This window comes from Fukomys damarensis, unplaced genomic scaffold, assembly GCF_012274545.1.
Source record: "Fukomys damarensis isolate Sample0158 unplaced genomic scaffold, DMR_v1.0_HiC HiC_scaffold_13, whole genome shotgun sequence".
NCBI classification, from domain to species: Eukaryota; Metazoa; Chordata; class Mammalia; order Rodentia; family Bathyergidae; genus Fukomys; species Fukomys damarensis.
The window spans coordinates 39,124,562-39,136,854 of record NW_022900925.1 but is presented as its reverse complement, the minus strand read 5'-3'; the positions used below and the strand labels follow the sequence as shown (position 1 = coordinate 39,136,854).

Genomic DNA, 12,293 nt, shown 5'->3' with positions numbered 1-12,293 from the left:
GCGAGGTCTGCTGTGGCAGTAGGGACGCGAGAGATAGGATGGGGCCGTGGCACTGGTAGTGGGCGAGCTCTGAAATCACCATATGCCACCCCAGGCAAGGCAGTGGAGGCAGAATAAGGGCCCCTCAGTCTCCCTGCAAGGCAAGGGTTGTGGGCTTACTGAGCAGTCAGGGCCCAGGCAGAGGTGGCAGGCGTGTGGAGCAGAGGAACCAGAGGAGCTGGGGCTGTGGGTGGGGCAGCGTGAGGGAACACTGCAGGGTGGCCAGGCAGGCCGGAGGGCACGGGGCACGACCTGCGGGCAGGGGGCCGGCTTGCCTGGGAAGAAACGGGCCAGGTGACCCCAGGGTGATAACAGGACGAGGGGTTGTGGAGGGCAGGAAGCCCTTCCTGGGTCCACACCTGGCAGTGGGGTTCCTGCTGCCCTTACCCTGCAGTCTGGAGGCCACCACGTGCCGAGGACTGCAGCGCCAGCTGGGTGACGCCGACGCACAGGGTGGGGGTGGGAAGCGCTGAGCAGCAGCCCACGGGGGTGGGGGAGGAAGCCGGTGCAGGGAGCACCTCCGTGGGACGCCTGAGGCCCGGCAGGCCCTGTCCCCGAGGAAAGGGACGTCCCCTGCGAAGACCACTAGGGGCTGGAGAAGCAGGGGCCCACACACCCACGCCAGCGCCTCTCCCTGTTCTTAATACCTTTATTTATACTTCTCGAGCCACGGTTAATTGTGAAACTTAACAGGATGGCACAGAAAGGCCTTGCAGGGGTCCAGAGCAGGGCTGTGCACACAGCGGCTCGACTTCCAAACCCAGCTTAGCCCCGCGTGGAGAGGAGGCAGAACGGCCCGGCTCGGCTTCTGGCAGCAGCGGCATCTAAAGACACAAGCGAGGCTGGGAAGGGCGAGAAAAGCCACAGCACAGATTGCAATCAAAAAGTGGCTTAGGAATCAATAGCAAACCCATTTCTGTCTGCAGAGTAATGGCTCGCCGAGCCGTGGGAAGGGAGGCGTCGGAGGAGCGGGGCGCCGCACGGAGGCGACCGAAGGTGGGGCGCAGTGACCAGGCAGGCGGGAGGCGGCCCGCGTGGGGACCACGGCCTCCTGCTCCGTCGCCCCTGTGGTCCTTGCCGCGCCTTCCGGGCCGGCCTCTGCCCAGGCAGGACACAGAAGCCACTGGCTCCCCCAGCGGCGCGCAGAGCCCCTGTAGGTCGGCCTGGTGGGCCACGGGGCCGAGCTGTGTGTGGGGAGCCCTCAGCTGCCCCCCAGGGCCAGGACGCCCCGGCAGGCAGTGGCCTGGGGGTCAGGGAGCAGAGGGCAGGGCCTGGCACACTGTGGTCCTGACCCCACTGAGAGTTGTGGTTCACTGCTTGCGAGGAGGGAGAGCCTAGAGGCGGAGCCAGGGCCAGCAGAAGGCACGGCCTGGGCCCGGGCGGTGAGGCTGACTTGCTAGGGGAGGGTGCTGGCCGGAGACCCCAGCAGGCCTCTAGCAGCCCTTCCGGGGGCAGAAGGGCCTCACTCAGCACCCTCTGCTGTGTCGATGGCCACCCCTAAAACAGAACAAGGACGCGGAAGGAGAGCGAGGAAGGAGAAACCTGACAGCCTGTGGCTGCTGCTGGCCAACGATCTGGTCCCTGTCCACAGGATGGGCTTGGAGGGCGGCTCCCTGGTGCTGGGCACTGGAGCTGCCTGGGCGAGGGAGCAGCCTGAGAGTGCTGGGTGCCGCCTGGCGGTGGCCTCTGCCTCCAGGATAGGCAGGGCGGAGACGGGAGCTCCAGGCGGACAGGCGGGCAGGAGGGCTCACCACCAGCAAGCACACAGCAGGAAGGGCTACGGCAGCACCCACAGTGACCCTTCTTCCCGCGTGCTGGGGCACAGGCCTGGCTTTTGCTCCCCAAGCTCTCCTGGTGGGCTCATAAGGGCCAAGAGCTCGGCGGCAGTCCTGCCCCACACCCGGGTTCACTCGCCTGTCCACCCTCTTCCACTGTCCCAAGGCCAGGTGAGGCACACAGGTCAGTGGCCTGGAAGTGGAGGAGGAATTCAACTCTGATCCTGTGTGAGGCCCCACCACCCGTCCGCCAGACCAGGGAAGAGCTCTCCCAGTGGGGAGGGGACCCCTCTGCCTCAGCCTCCCCCACCTAGAATGTCCCCCTCCCTCATGGTGACTCATCCCTCTCACAGCTGCTACCTTCCAATGCTCTTGTAACCTGACCTCTCAGGGGAACTGCAACCCTGCACTTCAAACAGTCTGTGGCTGGCAGGTGTGAATGGCGCACACCTGTTATCCCAGTGCTTGGGAGGCTGAGCCAGGAGGACTGCGGGAGGTTTGAGGCCAGCCTGGACCACACAGCAAGGCCTTGTCTCAAAAGAACACAACAAGAAAACAACCCCCACACCAAATGGCCAGTAGCCATTGCTACTGGGCTGTCGTAGCCCAGTCAACACATCCATGATGCTCTTCTTCAAACTACGTATGACACAAGCCTAGAAAACATACAAAAAAGATGATAAACGCAACTATGTACAATTTTTAAAAATCTAGACATGGCAAAAACATTGTTTCATGCTTTTTAATGTTTACAACTAGCATCAAAAGGCTTGGTTCTCTAATGTGAACAGGTCCTTAAAAATCATAAGTGATCAATTACCCAACAGAAAAATGGGCAGAAGATCCGGAGAAGGTTCACACAGAAAAACAAACATGAAAACAAGGGCCCGGGATTTGGCTCAATGGTTCCACTGCGTGCGTTGCAAGCGCAAGGGCTGGAGTTCCATCCCTGGTACCAAAAAAACCAAAACCAAACACCAAAAACCATGAAAATATACTCAATTTCACTCACAGTGGAAAAAAATTATACTGCGATACAGCTCTGTGCATGTGTAAGTGTGGTACTAGGGATCGAACCCACGGCCTTCACAATGAGCTGTACTGCAGCCTTCTGTGATGAGGGTGATGTCACTTTATTCAATTCTGACACAGGGTCTTGCCGTTACCTAGGCTGGGCTGGGATCACTGATGTGCCACCACGCCCGGTACGGTGTGACACTGGACTCCAACTAAGAGCACCCTAACACTGAGCCACGCCGCCCATTATTTAATTGTTTAACTGTTTAACTTAAACAGGCAACTGTTTAAATTGCCCAGGTTGGGCTTGAACTTGCAATCCTCCTACCTCAGCCTCCTGAGTGCAGGGGTTGACAGGCGTGGGTCTTCACGTCCAGCTCACCCTCTGAGAGAGGGACAGAGGGTGCGTGTGCCGTGTGCCATCTCTGGTGACAGACAGGGAGCACGGATGCAGACTACAGACTCGCGGCCCACGCGAAGCCTCAGTGTCGGCTCCCACCTCCACTTGCATTCCCCACCCCTGCCAACCCACCCCCTGTGCCTCGGAGGCCGGAGTGGAGCACAGTCCAGTCCACGGTCCTCCAGTCCACAGCGGCCCTGTGGCTGACCCCTCCTCAAGCGAGATGCAGGGGACCGGGCCCCACAGGCCCATACTCAGATGGGCGTCGGCAGCACAGGGCACCCAGAGGACACGGGCTCTGCAGGTGGGAAGGTGGGGGTCTGCCCTGCCGCCCTGGGCAGCAGTCGGCTCTGTGGTGGGGTGGAAGGGGCACCGGCAAACGGAGGGACTCTGAGCTCTGCTTGGGACAAGTCCCAGGAGACCGCCAGCGCCAGCCCGGCCTGGCACGCTCACTCGCCTGTGTCCCAATTTGAGGGACAGGGCCTTCAGCCTGGCCACAGTGGGAGAACGCAGCCGTCAGCAGCTGCTCCCCTGGGGTCACTGCAGGGCCTCCGTGGGTAACACTGGAGCCTGTCTCCCCAACACAGACGCCAGCACCACAGAGCCCTGGTGGGGGAACCTGGCCCTGACGATTCTGGAGTCTTCCATCCCAGCTCCTGGCTAGATCCTGGTGCGTCAGAGTCCCGAGCGGCTGAGAACTTTTCCCAGAACCCTCCATGAGAAACGAGCAAACAGGACACAGAATAGAGAATGCAGTGGCTCCCGCCTGTCATCCCAGAACTCTGGGAGGCTGAGGCAGGAAGATCACCAGCTCAGGCAATTAGCAATTTAGTGAGTCCCCCTCTCTCTCTCTCTCTCTCTCTCACACACACACACACACACACACACACACACACATCTTTAACTTTTGAAGTATGCTTAGTGATCTTTGTAACAGTATGGTAAAAAAATATCATAGATGAAATGTTTTTTGAAAAAATAGCACACAGCGGTGCTGAGAAGACCAATTTGGAATTGACCGAGCAAATCCCCCTGGTTATTTCAGCCAGTTACTTACATGACTCATACAACCTCTCAGGCATGCACAGCCTTGCTGTCTTCCCAGAGCCTGGGATCCCACGAGGCTGGGGAGCCAGCCCCCAGAGCCACCCCAGCAGCCCAGGGCTGTGGCTCCATTAATTACTTCCTAATTTGCTGTGAGGTGACGAAATCCACTCCCCACAGATGTCCCTCAGCGCTGGCCTGAGCAGGTGCCAAGCAGCTCCCACTGTGCGGGAAGAAAACCACCCGAGGGCAGGGCCTCAGCACCCACTGCTCACCGCTGAGACAGAGGGAGCAGAGCCAGATGCCTCCCCTGGCTGGGCCGGGGCCGGGCCCTGCACCCAGCATTCACCGGCTTCCTGTGTGAGGGCAGCAGTCCCCTGGAGTGAGGCAGCCCTGGAACAGAAACCTGCGAGGGCCTGGCCAGGTGGCCCCACGTGTTGCCGCCGCCACCAGGAGGCTGAGGGGTGGTGAGTGGCCTGGGCAGCACCAGGCATCACGCGTGGACCCCTTGGCCCACAGGAGCCAGAGCTGCACCTCATGTGCAGGTGGAGGCAGGGGAAAGTGAGACCCCCGCCCAGACTTCCCGACAGCATGGTTCCTAGGGCCAAGGGCACCTGAGCTGTGCCAGAGTTCATAATGCTGAGGTTAAAAACTAAAGGGACTGAGCCGGGCGTGGTGGCGCACACCTATAATCCCAGCACTCAGGAGGCTGAGGCAGGAGGATCACTGTGAGTTTGAGAACAACCTGGGATACATAGTGAGTTCCAGGTCAGTCTTGACTACATAGTGAGACCCTGTCTCAAAAAACCAAAGCCAAACAAACAAAAACCACAAAAACTAAATGGACTGAGATTTACAAGTCGGTGAGCTGTGGCGGGGACCCATGACTGCCTACGTTTCCCCCCAGGCTCAGAGGCGCCGGCCACAGCTGGGGAGACACAGCCCCTGGGCACCCAGGCCTTCTGTGGCCAAGACTCCGATGTGCACAAGTGGCTTGCGTATGCACCGTGGAGGAAAAACATCTCAAGAGTGGCACTTCTGACACCCTGCAGGCCGGGGGGCCCCCATGGCTCCAAGACCCAGTTAAACTGGCCGCAGAGAGGCTGGGATCTGAGCACAGCAGAGCCCCACAACCCGGGCCAGGGTTGAGCCCAGCAGCTGTGGAGTGGCTGCTACTGTGGCTCAGCCGGCTCCTGGACAGCAGCCCAGGGATCTGCAGACCTGGCCTTCCTCGGACTCAGCTTCAGGGAAGCCTGGGCTTTCCTGGTTGGATACACATTTTTTGGTGTCAGTTTACCACACCGGGGATTGAATCTAGGGCCTTCACACTGAACTTCCCTCCCAGCCATTTTAAAAACTTGACACAGGGTCTCCCAGACTGGGCTTGAACCTGTCATGCTCCTGACTCAGCCTCCCAGAGTGCTGGGATGACAAGCGTGCACCACCACACCTGGCTGAGTACCCACAGGTATTATTAGTTTTTGAGGTACTGGGGATTGAACGGAAGACCCCAGCTTGTAAGGCAGATAAGTCATCAACAAGCCACATCCCTGGCCCAGTAAAGAAAGGAAAAACCAAAAAAAGAATTTGGAGGCCACGGATGTAGCTCAGCAGTACAGTGCTGGCCCGGCAGGTGCGAAGTCCTGAGTTTGATTCCGACACCACAAAAAAAAGAATTTGGAAAACAGTGGCCACTCCCGGCCGTGTGCTGTCCCTTCTCGGCCCTTGGGCACTGCCAGGACTTGTGGGGCCAGGACTGACCATCAGTAGGGACGTGGGAACACGGAGGCAGCCAAGGGCCACAGGTCTCTGGCCTCAAAGACTGAGGAGGTGATGGGCTGGGGCCAGTGGTCAGCACCCCTGCGAGCCCAGCAGCCCCATCTGCCTGGGGCTCTCATTGGTCTCCAGAGGCCCAGGGACAGCTGCTGCATGGGCAATGTCATCTCTGGAGAGATGGGGCTCCCACCAAAGTCACCTGGCTCCAGTCACTCAGCCGGCCTGCCACCTGCTGGCTGAGGTCACGGCTGAGGTCGCTGGGTCCTGACACGGAGACTGAGGGGTCCCGCAGCCTGGTGCTCCCTGAACACAGGTGGGAATGAGACCCTCAGGTGCCAGGTGAGGCACAACTGCCCTTGTAGACTAATGCGTCCCCTCGCGGCTCCAGGGGCCAGGGGCCCAAGGATGGGTGGCACTCGGGCAGCACAGTGAGCTGGGACAAGATCAGTCACTCCAGCCCAGTGATTCTGGGGCAAATTTATCTCAATGACAAACAGGTCATGGTGGCAAGGCGGCCATGAAAGCAAAGACATGAAGCAGTTGGCCAAACTGGGTCGGACTTCGGACCTTCCCCCGGCCCCTCTGCGGCTGAGCATCCTCCACGCTGGTACCCGTCTGCCTACTGAGAAGTCACGGGGTCAGGGCTGGCCCTGTTACACAACAGCAGTGCTGTTCTGGCTCGAGGAGAGGCAGCAGATGGCCTGAACAGCAGGTGCCAGGTGCCAGCCCGATGCCCAGGCTACAGCCATCCCTCGGCACTGTGGCCTCACACCCCACCTGGCAGTGACGCAGGACCAAGTCCCTGAGTCTCAGGGTGACCCGGTCAGGGAGGGCAGGCCGCACCATTCACACGCAGGACCCTCACTCCCCAGCATGGGTACTGCACGGGATGCCGCTGCCACACTGAAATGACAGAGGGAACTGGCGGCAGCGTCGTCTGGACCCTGGGTCCTTCGCAGGGTGCCAGACGCCCCCTCTCCTGGGGACTCCCTGTCCTCCACGTGCCGCTGTCACCCCACCAGGAAGCCACACAGCTTCTGTTCCGTGGGGCACCGCTCTTTTCTTTTGAGGCCAGTTCTATGTAGTTAGTGCAGGCTGGCTTTGAGCTCAAAGTGATCCTCCTGCCTCAGCCTCCCAAGCGCTGGGATGACAGGCGCGTAGCATCACACCCTGCCAGATTTTCTATGTTGCCTGGGCTGGCCCTGACCTCTCGGGCACAAGTGAACTTCCTGCCTCAGCCTCCCAAGCAATTGGGACTACAGACAGAAACCACTGCGCCCAGCTGTGCCATCTTGGTTTCGTTTTAATGATGTCCCACGAACTCCTGCCCCTTCACTCGGTGGTCCTGGAGTCCACGTGGGACAAAGGCTTAGGTGCGAGAGCAGCACAGGCCAGAGGGCAGGGTGGTGCAGTATAGACACGGGGACAGTGAGGATGGTATAGCTATGACAGCACAGCGAGCGAGGCAGGAAAAGTCACACGTGCCATGCCTGGTAGCACCTACCTGTCATCCCAGAACTCTGGGAGGCTGAGGCAGGAGGACAGCCAGTTCCAGTTGGGCCTGGGCAACTTAGAAACAAAAATAAAAAAGGGCTGGGGATGTGGGTCATTGGGCAGGCCCTGGGTTCCACCCCGTCCCATAAAAACAGAGACAAGCAAAGCCGTGTGAAAGCAGCTAGGGTGCAGTGCTGTGGGGAGTGCTTGCTTGACATGCATGGGGCCTCGGGTTTGACCCACAGCACACAGAGCAACAAGAGCCCCAGTGTGCTCAGGTCCTGAGGGAGCTGGGCTGGTGCCCGGGCCTCTCTGGGGCGCCCATTACCCTTGGAACCTCAGCCTCAGGGCAGCACGGCCCTGGTTAGGGCAGGCACAGGTGGCTCCCAGGCTGGCTCTGGGGTGCGGGTGGGGCCAGGCCTGTGTGAGTCGAGGCTCCCATCCCTGCTCAAGTGCTTAGCCCTCAGTGTCCAAATCCAAACCGATCAAGTTAAACCAATGAAACTAAAACGAGACTGTCCAAGGGGCTGAACATCGTGTGCTCTGTGCACGAATGCATGTGTGGAACTGGGGATCAAAACCAGGGAGCACTGAGCTACATCCCAGCCCTTGTTTTCTGAAACCAGGCTCACAAAGTTATGTGGTGGCCTTAGGCTCGTGTCCTTCTGCCTCAGCCGACTTCCTTTGTTTACACCAACATCTCTGCCACCCCTAGAGCTCTCACGGAGTCTGTGGCTTTCCTTGGGGCCTGGCACAGCTGCCCTTGAGGGGGATGCAGATGAAGTCTCCCCAACCCCTCAGGGGCCAGGGCAGCAGCCAGGGCTTAGCTGCCCACTCACTGGCTTTGCTGCTCTGCAGCTGGACGCAATGTAACAGACTTCCTTCCTCAGAAAACCCTCAGTTCTTCGAGACACACACAGAGGTGGCTGAGAATAAGCAGCAGATACAGCAGTGCCGATACAGGGGCAGGGGAGGAAACCTCGGTCAGCAGAAGCTCCAGGATCGACGTCTTTAAGCAGCGCATCAGCGGTGCTGCCCGGGGCCCAGGAAGACGGTGCCAAGGGTACGGGCCTCACCTGATCCGTGGCACTGGTTCACAGGATGGCTGCTCCACCCCAGGCACTGTGACCTCCGGCAATGCCTGCAGAACAGAGGGCAGCAGGCCGGGGCAAGTGCATGCAGGTCCACCAGCTGCAGCACCACAGAAACAAACCCAACGGCAGCAGGAAAGGCCAGCTCGGCCAGCCCTGTCTTGGGTGTCCCACATGCGACCCCAGATTCTGCTGACAGGAGGACAGAGGCGACAGCTGCAGGCTGCGCAGGGGCCATCACCTCCCCAGCATCCAAGAGCCCCACAGGCCCTGGCAACCCGTGGGTGAGCAGGGTCTCTTCCTCCTACCTCTCCCTCACCAGTGTGTGGCAGACTTGCTTTCTTTTCATATACTTGTTTTTGGGAGACAACGTCTCTAACCCAGGCCGCCTGAACTCGTGGCAATCCACCTCAGCCTTCCAAGTGCCAGGTGACAGATGTGCACCCCACACCTGCCTCAGCAAATGCTGGCACTCAGCCGGTAGGAAAGCAAAACCGGTGCAGTCACTCTGGAAATGCTCATCAGTGCCACTGCGTGATCCTGCGGTTCCGCTCAGATGGATCACCCAGGAGCAATGGAAACTGGGGCCCGGACCTCGGCGTGGACACAGGGCTCTGGCGGTGCCAACGAGGAAGCAGTGGCACTTACAGGAGGGAATGCTATGCAAAAATAAAAATTAGGAGGTAGTGACATAGGCTACAACAGGGATGGACCCCACATACACGCGGTGGGGAGATCGTTGCAGTGGCAGACTTGCAGTCCAGGGTTAGCTCGTAGTGGTTTAGCAGGGTCAGACCAAGAGTCGAGGATGCACCCAGAGGTGGAGGCAAGCAGACAGCTTTATTACGCAAGCTGGCAGATCGGGGATTTCTCCACAGAGCGATGTGGCAGGGAGTAGGGTTTATATGGGTCGAGGGCGGGCGGGGGGGAGCAGAAGCGAGGCACTCACCATCAGTTCACTGGCTGAGGTTATGTTAGTTTACATGACTGGATAGAGAAGTACACAAATTTTCCTCGTTTGCATACAGTGGGAAAGTCGGGATCACGTCCCCTTGAGGACACAGACACTTACTGAGAATGAAAAGCAACGGAGGAGGATACGCAGGGCGGCCTCACACAAGTCGGGTGTGGGCATGGTGTGAGCTGGCTGTTAGGTCAGCCACAGGAAAAACTTTCTGCTCATTTCCTCCTCTTTTTGTACATAGTTGATTCTTTAACTGTTCAGTGGAATCTAACTTCTGGCATGTACAGGTATAGGGGAACTGAGGTACCACGAGCTGATAGGACTCTTGGATTTTTATAGGATTGAGGCATTGAGAGATGAAGCACGTAAACCAATTCAGGACACAGGGCCCGACAGTCAAGAACAGGAGAAAGGTAAACAGATGCCCTAACAAGGCCCCTGGCCATGTGTCGCAGTCCCCAGAAGGCCCACCATCAGGAACCTGTCTCTAGCTCTCGTTTTTATCAGTGAACCCGCTCTCCTTTGCTGAGCCGTTTTCCTGACAGTTACCTGCCTTGTTGAAAATGAGGGAATTTCATCTAGATTGGGGTCTCCTCTTCTGATTCATGTCCGGGAATAGGGTCTGCTTTACACCCTAGAGCCATGTAGGCATGTTGATTTAGAAGCATTTGAAATTTTATAGTTTAATCTTTGGCTTATAAACTTAGTCATTAATGGATCATGCATGGCCGATCCGCGGGAGCGAGCAGGTGGCCGAGAGCGGGCCCAGCAGCAGGCCACCCACGGCCCATGAACATCTCACTTGCTCACACCCCCTCTCCCCTGGCTAATTCTTTCCCATAATTACCACGTGGTCTCTCACTACCCCTGCTTTATTAGCGTAACAGCATTCTCCTCCGAAGAATAAACGTGTTCCCCTTGTTGGGCTGTCAGCAAATCTAGAACCCATCTATTCAGGACTCCTGATGCCAATGAGTCTGTCTGGTCTCGCAAGGTGTTCACTCCATCCTGTCTGCTGTAAGTCAGCACTGATCTGCTCGCCTAATGCCGCCGCCCTCAGGTCAGGCTGCCGGGGACTGCAAATCCAACCCAAGTGGGAAGCACTACCGGATCTCATTTCTGTCTAGTAGGTGATGCCCAGGCAGTCACACTCTGCAGTGTGAACAGACGGGTCAGGAGTGAGGACTGTTAAGGCACAAGGACTTGCCTAGTGGCTGGGAACGAGCAGGACAGGCCATCCCCACAAACGAAGACGGTACTGGTGCGGGGCCAGCCTGACTGGGGGAGTCATTAGGCTTGGAGGAGGCCCCCGAAACTGGAACGGCTGCCGATGATCTCAGCAGGACTGGTCTGGAGTAAGGGAGGGGCCTCACCGGTATGGTTTAGGTTGATGTTACTGGCAGTGACACCCAGGGCTCAATAAGGCATTGGCAGTCAAAGGAGCACAGAGCCAAAAATCAGAAGCTAGCTAGGGATCTGAGGCCATTACTACCTGGTATGTGCTATTAATGAGGATGGACACATCGGGCATCGGGCTGAAGTCTTGCTAGGAGGGTAGTCTTCTGGAAGGGTAATGAAAGGTGGAGGCTTGGTGCTGGGAACTTTAACCTTGGCAGTCCGTGGAGGGTGAGGGTCCCCCAGAGCCGCTTCACTTGTAAGGTCCACTTGTTCATCTACCCTGATGTCTGCAAGTTGGCCTCGTAAGCATTTTGAGTCAGAGGGTTTTTGAATGGTAAACCGAATGGGGTTATGGTTTCCTAGTCTGCATTTAAGGTGGGGCTAAGCTTAAGAGGCCCTGTGGATCAGTGTAATAGTGTGGGCAGTTCCAGCAGTCACAGCAGCTGACCCAATCTGGGTCACAATTCCCTGGAAGGGGGTTTCCTTCTGGTAGCGTAACTTCCCATTGGGGACATAAATACTTTCTACTCTCTTTATCCTGTTACCACCATTCACCTCCACAATTTACAGCTACAGGCCAGGAATACATTTCTTTGGGACAAGCACCAAAGAACAAAGAGATACTGGTTGCTCTGCCGTCCCATTTGGTGGTACTTAGAACTTGTAACATTTGTGGACATGGGTTTGATCTGGCCCAGCATAAATTCTGGCTTTGGATTCCTAGGGTCCAGTGTCTGCCAAGGCAGGTAGGGACCAGAGGAACTCAACTCATGAAAGGACAGATACCAACGAACAGTAAGAAATGCTCTTGTGTAGCAGTACAGGAAGGCAGACCAGTAACCCAAAATCTTCGCAGCTTTGGATTTTTTTTTTTGGTACCAGGGCTTGAACTTGAGACCTTGAGCTTGCAAGGCAGGTGGCAGAACCACTGGCCCCAAAATCCTATCAGGAGCAGAGTATAGCTCAACGTTATCAGTCCAAAGGCAAACTAGAAGTTCAAGGTCTGGATGCCCATCCCACAGCAGAAACTTCATTTGTGTGCAGACAGCAGCCTCCGGAGTGGCCAGAGCAGGGCTTTGGGTGAGTTGTCCCCTCAAGGTGGTTCCCAGGAGGTCAACCTTATCCGGGAAGATTTTCAAACAGTCATCTGGGTGAGCACGCTTGACTCGGGGGTGGTGGATCCAAGGCTGGATGTGTGAAATTTCAATGGCTGTGGGAGTTAATAGGACCACAGGGCTGGTGATTCAGCTCTTGGTACTGTGCCTGCCCTGCAACTGCAAGGTCCTGAGTTCAAT

General features: G+C 57.5%; 1 long non-coding RNA gene across 6 annotated transcripts in view; it reads right to left on the bottom strand.

Annotated features, from left to right (window-relative positions):
- The window catches only part of LOC104875431, a 46,317-nt gene that overhangs the window by 18,486 nt on the left and 15,538 nt on the right, over positions 1–12,293 (bottom strand). Inside the window, exons 1-3 of one of the 6 annotated variants that reach the window (XR_004517028.1) lie at positions 3,160–4,057; positions 1,582–2,470; positions 687–863 (exon numbers count right to left, since the gene is read on the bottom strand). The exons of 2 other annotated variants lie outside the window; for them this stretch is intronic. This is a non-coding gene — a long non-coding RNA (uncharacterized LOC104875431). Of the gene's footprint in view, positions 1–686; positions 2,471–3,159; positions 4,058–12,293 lie in introns of those variants that run through there. 3 more of the 6 variants (XR_004517027.1, XR_004517029.1, XR_004517030.1) reach the window with 3 other exon arrangements.